At 44.7% G+C, this 13,240-nt stretch overlaps 1 protein-coding gene across 5 annotated transcripts in view; it reads right to left on the bottom strand.

The window, feature by feature from the left end:
* Positions 1–13,240, bottom strand: part of Acvr1 (activin A receptor type 1) — a 129,467-nt gene that overhangs the window by 112,017 nt on the left and 4,210 nt on the right. The window contains exon 1 of one of the 5 annotated variants that reach the window (XM_029470101.2): positions 12,684–13,128. The exons of the other annotated variants lie outside the window; for them this stretch is intronic. The gene's annotated coding sequence lies outside the window, so the exon portion shown is untranslated. Of the gene's footprint in view, positions 1–12,683; positions 13,129–13,240 lie in introns of those variants that run through there. 5 annotated transcript variants of the gene reach the window in all.

The following is a 13,240-nucleotide window of genomic DNA, read 5'->3' as shown; positions in this document are numbered from 1 at the left end:
AAAGACATTTCTAAACACGCGTAAATTCTGATCTTGCCATTGTTGTGTCCAGGGAATGGCACGAGAAGTGTCACGGGAAGGGGGAAGAAATGTGAGCCAACTAGATAGAAACAAAAACAAAAACAAAAACAAAACAAAACAAAAAAACCAACAACAACAACAAAACCCTTCATGAAGCCCTGAGGGGCTCAGACATCTCCTGTGAGTATCTGACCACCCTTTGTGTTACTCATGGAATAGCCTCTGTGAATAAGCTGGCGTCTACTCAACAGGCCAGGGCTTATCTCCTGAAGTCAAGTATCACCTGGGCCCTTTCTTTAGTAAAAAACTTCTAGAAAAGTTCTTCTAGTTAGCCACTACCTCTACCTTCTCCTCTTCCTCCTCCTCCTTCTCCTCCTCCTCCGCCCAAGTACAACTTGGCTTCACGCTGAGTCTATGGACATATATCACAAAGACCTCCTAAATGCCCACCACATCCTAACTCCCTGAGCTCACGGGCATGAATTTATCAGGTCACCCTAGCATACCAGCCACCTCCCAGCTGTCCTCAGACACTCGTGCCAGACCCTGGGGGGAAGATCTACTTACTCTCCGACCTTCTCCCCAGCAGAATTCGATCCCCACTCAAACATCCCTGCTGCTTGCACTAGGGTAATGTGCTTATCTGCCCCTGTCCAGGTGCTGGTCCTCTGAGTTCATTCTGGACAGTTCTACCAAGTGCCCCGAGGGCCATCAATCCAAGTCACCTTCCAGGATTCACTGACAGCTAATTACTCCAGATCCTGCCCCCTCCCAGATCCTTACCTAACCTGTCCGATTCTCTCTCAACAGCTCAGCATTCCAAACAGCCTTTAAAACGATCCTGTGCCTGTGCCACTCCCATTGCTAAGCAGACTCCAGTGCTCCTCCTCATTGCCTTTCCAGCCTGCCATCCCTCTTTGAGTGTTCCCACAGAGCAGAGCATACAGGACTGACGATCCCCTGGCATGCTGCTGAGTGACATTTCGGCTCTTTTCTTTTTAATGGATAATGTTCTTTTTCTATTGCATATTAAAATAAATCCATAAGTGGCACATCAAGACTACATTTCCACACATTTAATTGCTTTGAACAACTTTCATACATGATAGAACGACTTGAGGACCCTCGAAACATTCCATAGTATCCCAGACCAATTTAGTCACAGGCTCAGCAACTGGGATGGGGCACAGGGATGCAGACAAGGCTGGGAACCACTCCATCAGAATGTGGCTCGGGATGGTATTTAAGGGAAAAGGGAAATTCCTATGTATGGTAAACAAACAGAGCACCAGCCTTGGCTCGGGACCTTAATTCTGAAAGTCCTATATCCCAGGACATCCTAGATTCCCAGGCAAGCCCAGACAGCTGGCCTCCCAACACAGATAAGGCAGTGTTGAGAGCCTGCGAAGCAGGGCTGGCTCTCCCAGAAAGTACTCAGCAGAAGGCAGTCCGCTAAGCCTGCAGTGTTAACAGCTGCACTGGGTTCCTCTGCGGAATAAATTTGGAAGACCCCAGGGATGTCCCAGTAGAAGTGATTAAGTTAATGATTTTCTTCATCACAGATACTTCGGAACTCCAGCGTACCTTCTACGCTGTCTGAGACAATGCGTTTCTCACACTTATTTGAGGACCTTTTAGTAGAACTCCCTGGGTATCATTTAAGTTCCTGATTTTAATTTTTTTTTTAATGTATGACTAGTGTGTGTGTGTGAGAGAGAGAGAGAGAGAAAGAGAGAATACCACAGAATATATGTGGGGGTCAGGGGACAACTATGTTGTCAGTTCCCTCTTCCTACACGTGATCCAGGGACAGAATTCAGGTCCCTGGGATTTCCTTTACCCACGGAGCCAGTCTGCTGCCTGTTTTAGGTTTCAAGAAACATTTGTGGGAGCTGGGGATGGGGGGGACGGGTGCCCATTTAGTAAACTGTCTGCTATACAAGCACAGGGCCTCTGTTCAGATCCCAAGAAGCCACCCACATAAAAGCCAGGTGTGTTAACACATTCCTTCAAACCCAGCCTTGGGGCTCCAGGAACAGGAAGATGGCTGAAGCTCGCCGGCTAGCCAGACCAGCCAAATCAAGGCACTTGAGGTTCAATGGGAGACTCTATCTCAAAAAAAAAAAAAAAAAAAAAAAATATATATATATATATATATATGAGGAGAGCAACAGAAAAAAAGCTACTCTACCCTGACTTTTGGCTTACACACACATACACAAATCATGTGCACACACCACACTACAACACACACACACACACACACACACACCGATATTTAGGAAATGTAAGTATGGTATTATTTCTGCACCATCAAGCCCGTACTTAAAAAAAAAAAATCAAAATCAATCCCCTTTAGCAGGTGGTTCTCCCCCTCCCCTGGCTGTCTGCTCATCTGCTCTGATTCCTAAAAGCATTCAAGACACCTGCTGATTGCATGGAGGCGCTGGGTCCAGTTTAGCGGGATTCCCAGTAGACAAGATCCAGGCCTCTGTGTTTCTAATGGCTCTCTGATCCCACCAGTACTCACTGAGAAAGGGGGTTCTGTTTAGGTCTACTTTTAAGGCCGATGAGGGGCTATCTGCCCTCCACCCCTCCAAAAGCCTCTGCCTGGAAGGCCCTGGACTACCTGAGAACTTGCTCTTGAACCTTCCGGAGCAGCCCACAAACATCCCTACCCTGGAAGCTGACCCTTGACTCTAGCCCAAGCAGGAGAGCACTCCCCAGCATGACTTCTCCTTTACAGCTGCCCTCAGGGCCTCCTTTGATGTCTGCCTCTCTACCCCGCTGAGCTTCCCAGTACCCTTGAGGTCCCCAGGCTCAGAGGCTAGCTGGGTAGCAACTCAAGGCAGGAGATACTACAGGAAAAAGCACCCACCCAAGAAAACAGGGCTGGGACTGGGGGGACTGCTCAGTGGCAGGGCATCTTCTTAGAATGAACAAGACGCTGGGTTCTACCTCTGGCACAAAGGACAGAAGCAGAGGGCAGAAAGACAGAGGAGGAAAGACAGAGTGGGTGAAGGAACGAAAGAGAAGACAGAGAAATAGAGGGCAGACTGCTCCTGTGGTTCATGGCTATAATCTCAGCAGTGGTGGCTGAAAGAAGAGGATAAGTTCCAAGCCAACCCGGGCCCAGGGAAAAATATCCCAGGGAGGATTGGGAGTTCAAAGTCCTAGACTTCAAAGAGTTGGAGGCCAGCCTAAGCTATGGAGATACTGTCTCAAACAATAGTAACAAACAAGCAACAACAACAAAACCCAGAAAGGGGCTGGGGGGTGGGGGGTGGGGGGGCAAGTCTGCTGATATAGAACCCACAGCAAGAGAGTCTCTGTCACCTTCAAAGAGTTGAATGGAAACAGAACAGTGTCACTTCTCTGCTTGTTTTTCTCCCACTGTACAACACATAAGATGAAACTCTCAGGCTTCCTGAAAAGTCAACTTAGATAATCATCAGATTAACATTTAACAGACTGAAAATCAACAGTCGCAGTGGGACATGAAGCATATCCCCTCCAAGTCTCCGGCATCCTCTTCACGGATAATCTCCCTCCCACAATGTGAAGTTTAAACAAAACCTCTGTGAAGAGTTCCGGAGCAGGCTCGACGCACTCACGGCTGTCAAAATCATGGGTGGCACATCCCACTTAAAACAGCATTTGAAAAGTGTCAATAATTATAATTAGACACTTGCACCCGATCCACTAAACTTGCAACCTGTGAAATTAAAACCAGCCTTTCAAAAGTGTGACTCCCAGATCATCATTTAACCCTAAAGCAGGTATAAAAGATGTCACCCTACAGAGATGGCGTGAGCAAAAGCCACAGTACTGTGGCATACCATTATCAGGAAGGTGGCCACCTTTAGTGCTACATTATGGGGATAACACAGTGTTCTGATATTTAAACACAAACTCGTTGTGTTTAAAGACTGTCCCTTTGCAATCACCATGTCCCCCTGCACTGAGAAGGCGTGCTGCTGTGCAGTGTATTCCCAGGTAGCTCCTCTCCCCCTGATGACAGAACTTCATAACCATAAATCTAAAAAGCACTAAGGAAGATTTAAACTATGACTTAGAGCAGCCCAATGATGACCTATCATTCCAGCACAGGATACAGAGGCAAGAGGATCCCTGCAAGTTCCAGGAGAGCTAAGACTATACATGGAGACCAGGCCTCCAAAAGAATGTATGTTGTATCACCATGAAGAGTCACCTAAAGTCATACTTTAGTGACCACATACAATTCCATCTTATGAATATGAATAAGGCCCAATCTCTACAAGAGACTAAGTTGTCCTTTATTTTTGTTTTTGTTTTTGTTTTGTTTTGTTTTCCTACTCTGTAGCTACATGGATTGATTTGTATATGGGAAGAGGTTTAGTAAATGCAAAATAAAAATCAATCAAGGGCTCAAAAAAAAATGCTCTTAGGAGAAAAAAATGTATATTGGCCATTCGGAAATTGCAAGTGGATCAGATGAAAAAAGTCAAACGCAGGCTTTGGCTTGGGAAGAATAAATTCTAAAGGAGAAATGCAGTCCGGAGAACAAACATGCACTTTATGCCATGCTGTGTTTAAATTTTTGTATATGCCTCCCTTGGGAAGTGCAAGGAAGTACAATGGTGTTACTAAAACCAGTGCTGCAGTCCTAGAGATGCACCTCAGCTGCACAGCTCCTCCTGGCTCACATAGGCCCTGCACCCTCTCACCAGCACCACCAAGGAAAAGAAACCTGACAAAATGCTTCAAAAATAACCTAATTTTATCTTCTTCCTCTTAGAGAGTGAGCGAAAGCAGTCCCCTCTCGTCTGCTCCATAATCATAAATAAAACTTCACCGTTTCTTATAGACTGCCCATCACCAGCCTATTGCTTTCTTTAAGCTATTAAAAATAAAACTTTTTTCCCTACATATAAAAATCCATTGTCTCTATTTGTGATCAATAATAAAGAGCTGACTATCTGAGTTTCTTGGTCACTAAATGCTTACTTACCACTCACAATATTAAAAAAAAAAAAAAATCCGTCATCAGCCATATACCCTCTGCTTTTAACATAAAGCACAGGCAGACACGGCACTTTAAAACAACCGAAGTAAGGCTGTGGTTTACAAGGCTTCCAGAGCCCAGAGTTATTCACGGACTCAAACGTGCACGAAAAAAAAAAAAATCACCAGACTCCACTTACTGGAAAGACCAAAAAAAAAAAAAAAAGAGAGAGAGAGAGAGACTAGAGAATTATTTAACATTAGGAAGAACCAAGCCTCTGCCCTTCTTGACAGACAGGAAAACACTGAAAAGAAAATTACTTTCTGTGACCACATAACTGGCTTTCAGCAAGAGCAGACAGGGCTGGGTCTCTGGACCCTTGGTTCTCGCCACGCATTGTGCTTCCCAGACACAAATGAAAAGGCTGATCCCGGCTGCAGCCTATATGAAATTTACAAAGCAAATAGCAATCTTTGGTATTTATCCCCAGATGTACAGGATGAGAATTAGTAAGTCAAGCTAGCCAGACGCAGATGTTCAGTGTACAATGATGCTCCCCACCCTCAAGGGCATACCTTCCAAGATACCCCATGGATGCTTTCAATGGGGAGTATTGAAACCTACATAAACTATGTTGTCCCTACTGTGTACATGCACGCCTATGACAACGCCTATGTCTAGTTTGTAATAAACAAACTAGACAGAAGAAAAGATTAACAAGAATAATAAAACACAATAATGACGATAATATAGTATAATAAAAGTTATTTTGCATTTCCAAACTATTTCTGGAACTTCCCATGAAATATTTTCAGACCACAGTTGAGCATTGGCAACTGGAAGCATGAAACAGAACCATGGATAATGGGGGACGATTGCATACATAAACACATGTATGCACATGTGCCAATGCCACAGTGCACATAAAAACAGTCACTGTAGTTCTGCATACGCACATTCAACTGCGATACTACAACACACAATGCTGTCTAAAGCAGAATCTGAAACAATGATCACATAAATTATAGTGCATAATGAAAGGCCTTCTCAAGCAGAAGTCAGCCGGGCATGGTGGCGCTCGCCTTTAATCCCAGCACTCGGGAGGCAGAGGCAGGCAGATTTCTGAGTTCAAGGTCAGCCTGGTCTACAAAGTGAGTTCCGGGACAGCCAGGGTTATACAGAGAAATCCTGTCTCAAAAAAACAAAAAACAAACAAACAAAAAAAGCAGAAGTCTGGGTGGAAGATAGAGCCCATGGATGAGCTCACCTAGACACTCGGGATGAGTGAAGGCCTGGGTTCAGCTCTCAGTACTGAAAGCCAAAAGCTACATAAATAAATAAGATGCTACTTGGTTCACACTAACAAAGGAAATTTTCCAAGACTTGTTAAGTTTAAAAAAAAAAAAAGTACAGTCCAGAAACAGGGACAAGAAACAAACACACACATAAATAAAAACATATTCAATATTCGTCGCCAGAGCAGTGGTGCACGCCTGAAGTTCCCAGTACCTGGGAGGCTAAGGCAAAATGACTGCTTGAGTAAAAAGAACTCTATTCCAGCCTGGGAACCATGGCAAGACTCCATCTCCAACAAACAAGCCACCATACGACAGTAAACGTAACTAAATGTTATGGATGAGAGAATAAACAACTTGGATATTTCTTTTTTCTTTTTTCTGTATTTACTTTTTACTTATTCACTTTACACCCCACTCATTGAACCCTTCCTGGTCATCCCCTCCCATCATCTTTCCCTCTCCCCTCTCCCCTTCTCCTCTGAGTGGGTGAGAGCCCAGCTGGGTATCCCCACCCCCAAGGTCCCACCCTGACACTTCAAGTCTCTGTGAAGCTAGGTGCTTCCTCTCCCACCAGGGCCAGACAAGGCAGCCCAGCTAGAAGAACACATTGCATGTACACACAACAGCTTTTGGGATTGGCTCCTCGAACTTGGATTTTTTTTTTCTTCTGTTTGATACTGGGGCGCGAAGCTGGGGTCTTCCCTGTGCTAGGCAGCACTCCCACACTGAGATGCAGTCCCCGCCTGCAACAATTCCCGACTGTTGGTGTCTTCCCTTTACTAGGAGAACCAGGAGACAGAAGTGTAAAAGCTACTTTTGACTGTATGCTCTCTTCCTTTGTATGTTGAAGCATGTACCTGGGTTCCTTTCACAACATAAACTACCAAAAACATAAGTATTAACCAAACCCAAGGAAACACACGTATAGAAACGCCTATCAATGTGCTCGTACGAATAAAATAAAGATTCATTTTATTATAATATATTGTATATTTATAGATATGTAAGTATATATTTATATGTATATTATATATCATCATATTAAAAGTATTTATGATATGTATTTTATATAGACAGTAAATTAAAAATAAAAAGGTTAACTTTAATTTTTTTAAAGTCAGAGTTGTATGGCCCCAAAAGGAGTCAAGTGTCACAAAAAGAAAATAAACCCATTCCTGGGAGATCTCCATACAAGGCTCCACATCCGAGCAAAAGCCGCCCCACCTGTCGATAGAATGCCCTGACCACTTAGACATTTGAGGATCCGAAGGCAAGCAGGTGGGAGAAGACCTGGATGCTGAGGTGGACCCAGATAATGAAGAAACTGTAAGTTGTAACTGGACATGGATTCCTCTGAATTTGTCAAATGACATTCCATTCTTAGCCAGCCAGAAGCAAGAACACAACCTCAGCTGAGAGTCTTCTCCCCACCCTTGGACTCCATAGACTCCTCTCCTATGACCTGGGATACAACGGTAAATAAATGTGTAAGAATTAAAACGTGAACGTCACAGAGCCAGATTCACCTAAGAAAAGCACATGAGTAAGTGACAGTAAGTGACGGGTGCCACTCATCAAAGGGAGTCTCCACCTGCCTCTGAGTCTATGAAAAGATGCTTATCAGTTCCCAGGTAGAAAGGTGGGAACTGTGGAGTTTACTCCTTCATTGGAATAAACATTTAATTCACCCAGGAGGCATGACACTTGACCCCAAAAAGTCAATAAGAGACTCTGAACTGTTTGCCTCCAGGTCACTTTGTAATGGACACCTCAGATCACTTCTATTCCCCAAAGGGACAGCCTCCCCATCCATCCTCTCACCAAGCAGGGATACAGATCAGATCAAAATAAAAGGCAAAGCTCTGCACCCTCACCCCCAGGAGTCTAGTGCTATCCCCGCCCCCAATCTCTTACAGGACTGAGGGAAAACCTTTACCACACCCTTGCTCCTCCACCAGCACCTCATCCCATTCCAAACATGATCCTCTTGCCAGTTTACATTGTCTTTTAAGATCAGCACCACCACCCCAGCCACCAAGGTTCCACAGGGCAGATACATTGACTCCTGCCCCACCCTACTGCTCATCAGAAGAGAGTGAGTCAATAAACTCTGTCTCCTGCCCAAAACTAAAACCCTATCCCATCTAGTATTATTTTTTCCTCCTAGCTTCTGGGAAACAAACCCACACTAACTGAACAAACCACCTAAGGAGTGTGGGTCTCAAGCTTGCAAAGCCACAGGACCTGTGCAGCTAGGGTGTAGAAGAGGCAAGGCAGGCTAGGGAGGTCTTGAAAACCAGCCCAAGAGTAAGGCATAAGGAGTAACTATCAGCAGATGTTGGTGTTGAGGAGAAAACAGGGTGTTGCCAGGATGGCCAGTCACAAGAATGAATAGAAGTTGGGCTGTCTTCATGGGAAAGGGCCTCAGTTTCCATAATGGCAAACTTTTAGGAAATGTTTTAAATACAGCATCAAACCACACTAGCCTGGGAAGCTGTCTCCACTTCTACCTTCACCTGCTACAGAAGAACATGGTGACTTTGATGTCCTGGGTTCAAGCCCAGATGGGTGACCTCAGGCCTGCCTTGCTGTCCCATGGGTTTCAGTCTCTCCTTTTGCAAAGTGGGGCTAGCAGGAGAAGGCACTTGAAGTGGATATGAGTATTAAATGAGGGGACCCAAGTATGGCTTGCTCAAGGCCAGATTTCTTTCTAGCTTCCTCGGTCTTCCCTTTCATGCATCCTGGGCCACCATCAAATTCCCGGAGTAACTGAGGATGACTCTGAATTTCTGGTCCCCCTCCCTCTATCTCTCAAGTGCTGGAATGACAAACATGGGCCAGCACACCTATCTGGAGCCATCCTAGGAATGAAATCCAGGGTTTTGTACCTGTTAGACAACAACTCTATCAATGCTACCATATCCACAGGTGACAGCCTGCTTCCCAGGTATTATCTTAGCTTTCAGCAGGCGTCCCAGGAAACCTTGACAAGGTTCCACACTACCCCATCTTACTTCTTTCTCTGGTTCTCCTCTTGCATACTCCACATAACCAAGGTACATTGCCGGGAGCGTTCCTTTCTTGTTTTCCCAGGTCTTGGATGTTCTCCTGAGATATGGCATCTCAAGATGCAAAATCTGATCCAATGATTGAAACTGTGTCCAGCTGACACTGTCTAGAGCCTGATTCCTACAAAAAGCCTACTACTTCTTATTTGCTAACACCATTGTCATGCTTCCCCTTTCACAACTACGCACATAAAAATACGGCCACAATGATAACATCAAAATGCCACCTCTTTCCAAGGCTAGCCAAACAGCCACCTCCTCAAAGGTGTTGGGTTGATCTTATCTCTCTAGACCTTGTGACCAAGATCTTTAGCCCTCTGCTTCTCGTAGATGTGTAATCCCCCTCAAGGATACTGACTTACATGTTCAGCCCAAGTGCGGGAAGATTTGATGAGCGATCAATAAAGGAAGAGCCTTGAGGCAAAATAGAAAGGAACAAGAATGGGAGAGCATTTCACTCCTCGGGACAATGACAGCAGGTGAATGGCTTATGCAGTACCAATCCCTCTCAGCCTCTCATTGTTCATTTCCCAATAACTCATGGAGTCATTGTCCAAACTGCATCCCCATCTTTCCGGCAAGAGCAAGTAGGGTACTCTTGTTTGCCTTTTCAACTGAGTCTTACTCAGAGTAAGATCTCCAAACACAGGGAGTTGAGGTCTCCTGCACAGTTAAGTTAATCCCTCCCACCTTTGATGCCCATGGGGCTCAACAAGGTCCCCATTAGTCCTTTTGATCTGACTTAAGAAAAAGCAAAGACTTTGGGCTGGGGAGAAGGAGAGAGGTTGAGGCTTTCTGTAGAATGACTAAAACCCATCCTCTCCCCCCCCCCAAAAAAAAACCACCAAACAAAATACTCATTCAGATTAGCAACTATTCAATAAACAAATTGAGGCTAATTTTCACAATACCTGGAACAGAACACTTTTTTTTTTCTAACTGCTGATTAGGACCCATTAGCAAGTTTTGAAATCAATTTAGTAGATAGAGATCAGAATTTTTTAATAAAAATTGAATAGAAATCAGAAAGCATTACAGAATAGTCTGGCGAAACCTGTAATTCCACTTCACTTCTAATATACATATGTGTAAGTGTATGTGTACCAGACCATAATGGAAAATGTCTCTCTGAGTCAAGCGTCTTTTGGAAAACACTGACACTGAACGTTTATGTTTATCTAATGTTCTGTCTCCAGAAGATGCTCTGTTTCTCTCTGGACCACACTTGTGAGATGCTTTACTCTGGTCCCCCTTGCCCACAATGGCTCCTAACCGTCACATTCAAAAGCCGCAGGAAGAACATCATTCGGTCCACTTGCCCCTCACGCACTTTTCTCTTGAAAAGAGAAAGTAAGAGTCATGCCTGATAGCCACCTGTCCTTTTTCTCTCTGCTCACTACTCCTAGGTATAACCGTCTTGTCTAAGTCCCTAACATCCAGAAAAGAGACTCAAATCCAAGTGCTTTGACACTTTTAGTGGCATCCACTTACAAGCAGTATTACCTGGGGACAGCAGTCGGCTACATTATAGTTTCACGAAGAGAAAGAGCCCCAGGCGAATAAGATGCAGAAGCTACTTACAACATCATCTCAACCATCCCTCTATCCCCTCAACTTCTTTTCTTCACACAGTACCCACGGAATGCACACTCCAAACAGCATTACCTCTACCATCCAAGCCTGCCCAGCATCAAGCCCCACACGGTCCTTTATTCCGTCAGTCCATTTCTTATAAAACCCAAGGTTGTGTTTTTAGTAGTTCCGTCAGCTATGTCTTGTTTTTCAATGGCAGCTATGGCACAGTGTAAGCATGAATGGCTGAAACTGGCTTTCACAGGTCACCAAACTGCCCAGCGGTTATGCCCACTCCAACCCAGCCCTTGAAACCTGGTAACAAGGAGTTTCCTTTGACCTCTATCCATTTTCCAAAGAGATTCAGCACATCTGCCCACCTCTGACATAAGCCCTGGCCACCACTCTGTTCTCCATGTCAATTCCTTAAGAAGGCACTCTTGCAGCAAGAGAAAAAAAAAAAAAAAAAAAAACCAGAGTACAGGGCTCAGTTCACCAAGTGTCTGAGTCTCACATTAACACAGGATTCCTTGCTGTGACCTGAGTCTCACATTAACGCAGGATTCCTTGCTGTGACGGAAACAAAAGACAACAACAACAAAAAAAAGTGGATTGAAATATTCTTCCCCAGAATAGACATGTCTCCTTGACCTTCTCACAAAGGGAAAGGAAGTGTATGCTGAAAGAATGTAATAAATATTTGCTGCATTTACTAACTACAAGCTACAGTACAATCAATGAATGGTCAGGCACATTGTCAGGAGTGAGGCCCTGGCTTCAGTTATCAGCACAGAGAAAACAATGAAGGGCAGGTGCACAAAGCACAGTTTCCTCACCTGGATCATCTTCCGCCTGTTTGCCACCCATTCTTAGGGACCGTGTATAAAGTCTGTTATCTTCTTATCTTCTTTGTGCTGTTCCCTTTTCTTAAATTACGTGGTCCCTTTCCACCCAGAACGTGCAGTCATCCATTCATTCTCTCAGAATTTAAAAAAAAAAAAGCTCACTCTTGCTGCTCAGCAGGTTACAGCATGGAGTGCTCTTCCACAGTTCCCAAGTTCAGCTCCCAGCATTCACATCAGACAGCCCACAACCTCTTGTGACTCCAGCTCTGGAGGATCTAATGCCCTCTTCTGGCTTTTGGAGGTACCTACACTCTTATGCACATAATCACACACAGACACACCAACGCACAAACTCATAAATAAAGTTAAAATAAATGTTCTTTAAATTTTATCCAAATATATATATATATTGGTTGTATGGTTTGGCATTGGATTAGATCTATGAAATACGCAAAAGACGAGGAAACATGGATAGTCCTTACCCTCCAGGCAGCCATGAGACAACTGAGAAGTTTAAGTCAGTGAAGGGGAATGAATCACATGGAAGTAATACAATTAGGAAAGATGAATAACTCGTAGTCCTATATAGTAAAGAGATGACTCGAGGCCCAAGAAGAGAAATGTAGACGATACAATGCCACCAGAACATAATGCTGAGAAAAGCAAGATGCATTCTCCCTTGCAATGAGATTACTCTGGACCCTGAGGGGGTCTGAGCTTCCCCCAAAGAAAGAGAAAGTCAAGAGAGGCCAGATCAATCAAGGTCGGGCCTAAAACCCGTCAAGTTCTAGCCTCTGAGAGCCATCAGGACTCCTGAGCTATGGCCACTTACCCTATCCCCACCTCCCCCCCCACCCCCCCCCCACACACACTCAAAACAACTTTCAGCTACCATATGTATCTCCAGAGAACTTAGAAAGTCTGCCATTGCAAATGCCTTTCCCTGTCGCTGAAATAAAGGCCAAACAGCCAGAGTAAACAGTGAGGCAACTCTAATGGGCAAAGCGGAATGCTGGTCAGAGACCGAAAACCCCAAAGACAAACAATGAAGCAGTGGAAACTTTGGCAAACAAAGCTCTCAGGATCTGGGAAGACACTCACAAGCAAGTTCAGATTCCCAAGCCTGCAGAGGACGGTGACTCTGAAGATCAGTGGAGAGCGGGTGTGCTTTTTTTTTTTTTTAATCGAGGAAGCTGCGTTTTCCTTCTCCCGGCCCCCGTTTTCCAGTAGCAGTTATCCTGGGACTTGGACGACTTGACTACATCCTAGACTCCCCCCCATCTTAGGGGTCTCTCATTAGTTAATCTGAGGTGGTAAAACCACCTTCCGTCTCAACTAAAAGCCAGGATGCACTAGCCAAACCCACTTCTTGAGCCTCTTTCCAACAGACTCTTTCATTATTACACTGTCCTTTGCGACAGACCAATCCTAGTTTGGGGCTTCTGATTC

Source organism: Mus caroli, unplaced genomic scaffold, assembly GCF_978045245.1.
Source record: "Mus caroli unplaced genomic scaffold, Mus_caroli_1 scaffold_2, whole genome shotgun sequence".
NCBI lineage: Eukaryota > Metazoa > Chordata > Mammalia > Rodentia > Muridae > Mus > Mus caroli.
This window is presented reverse-complemented; position numbering and strand designations above follow the sequence as displayed.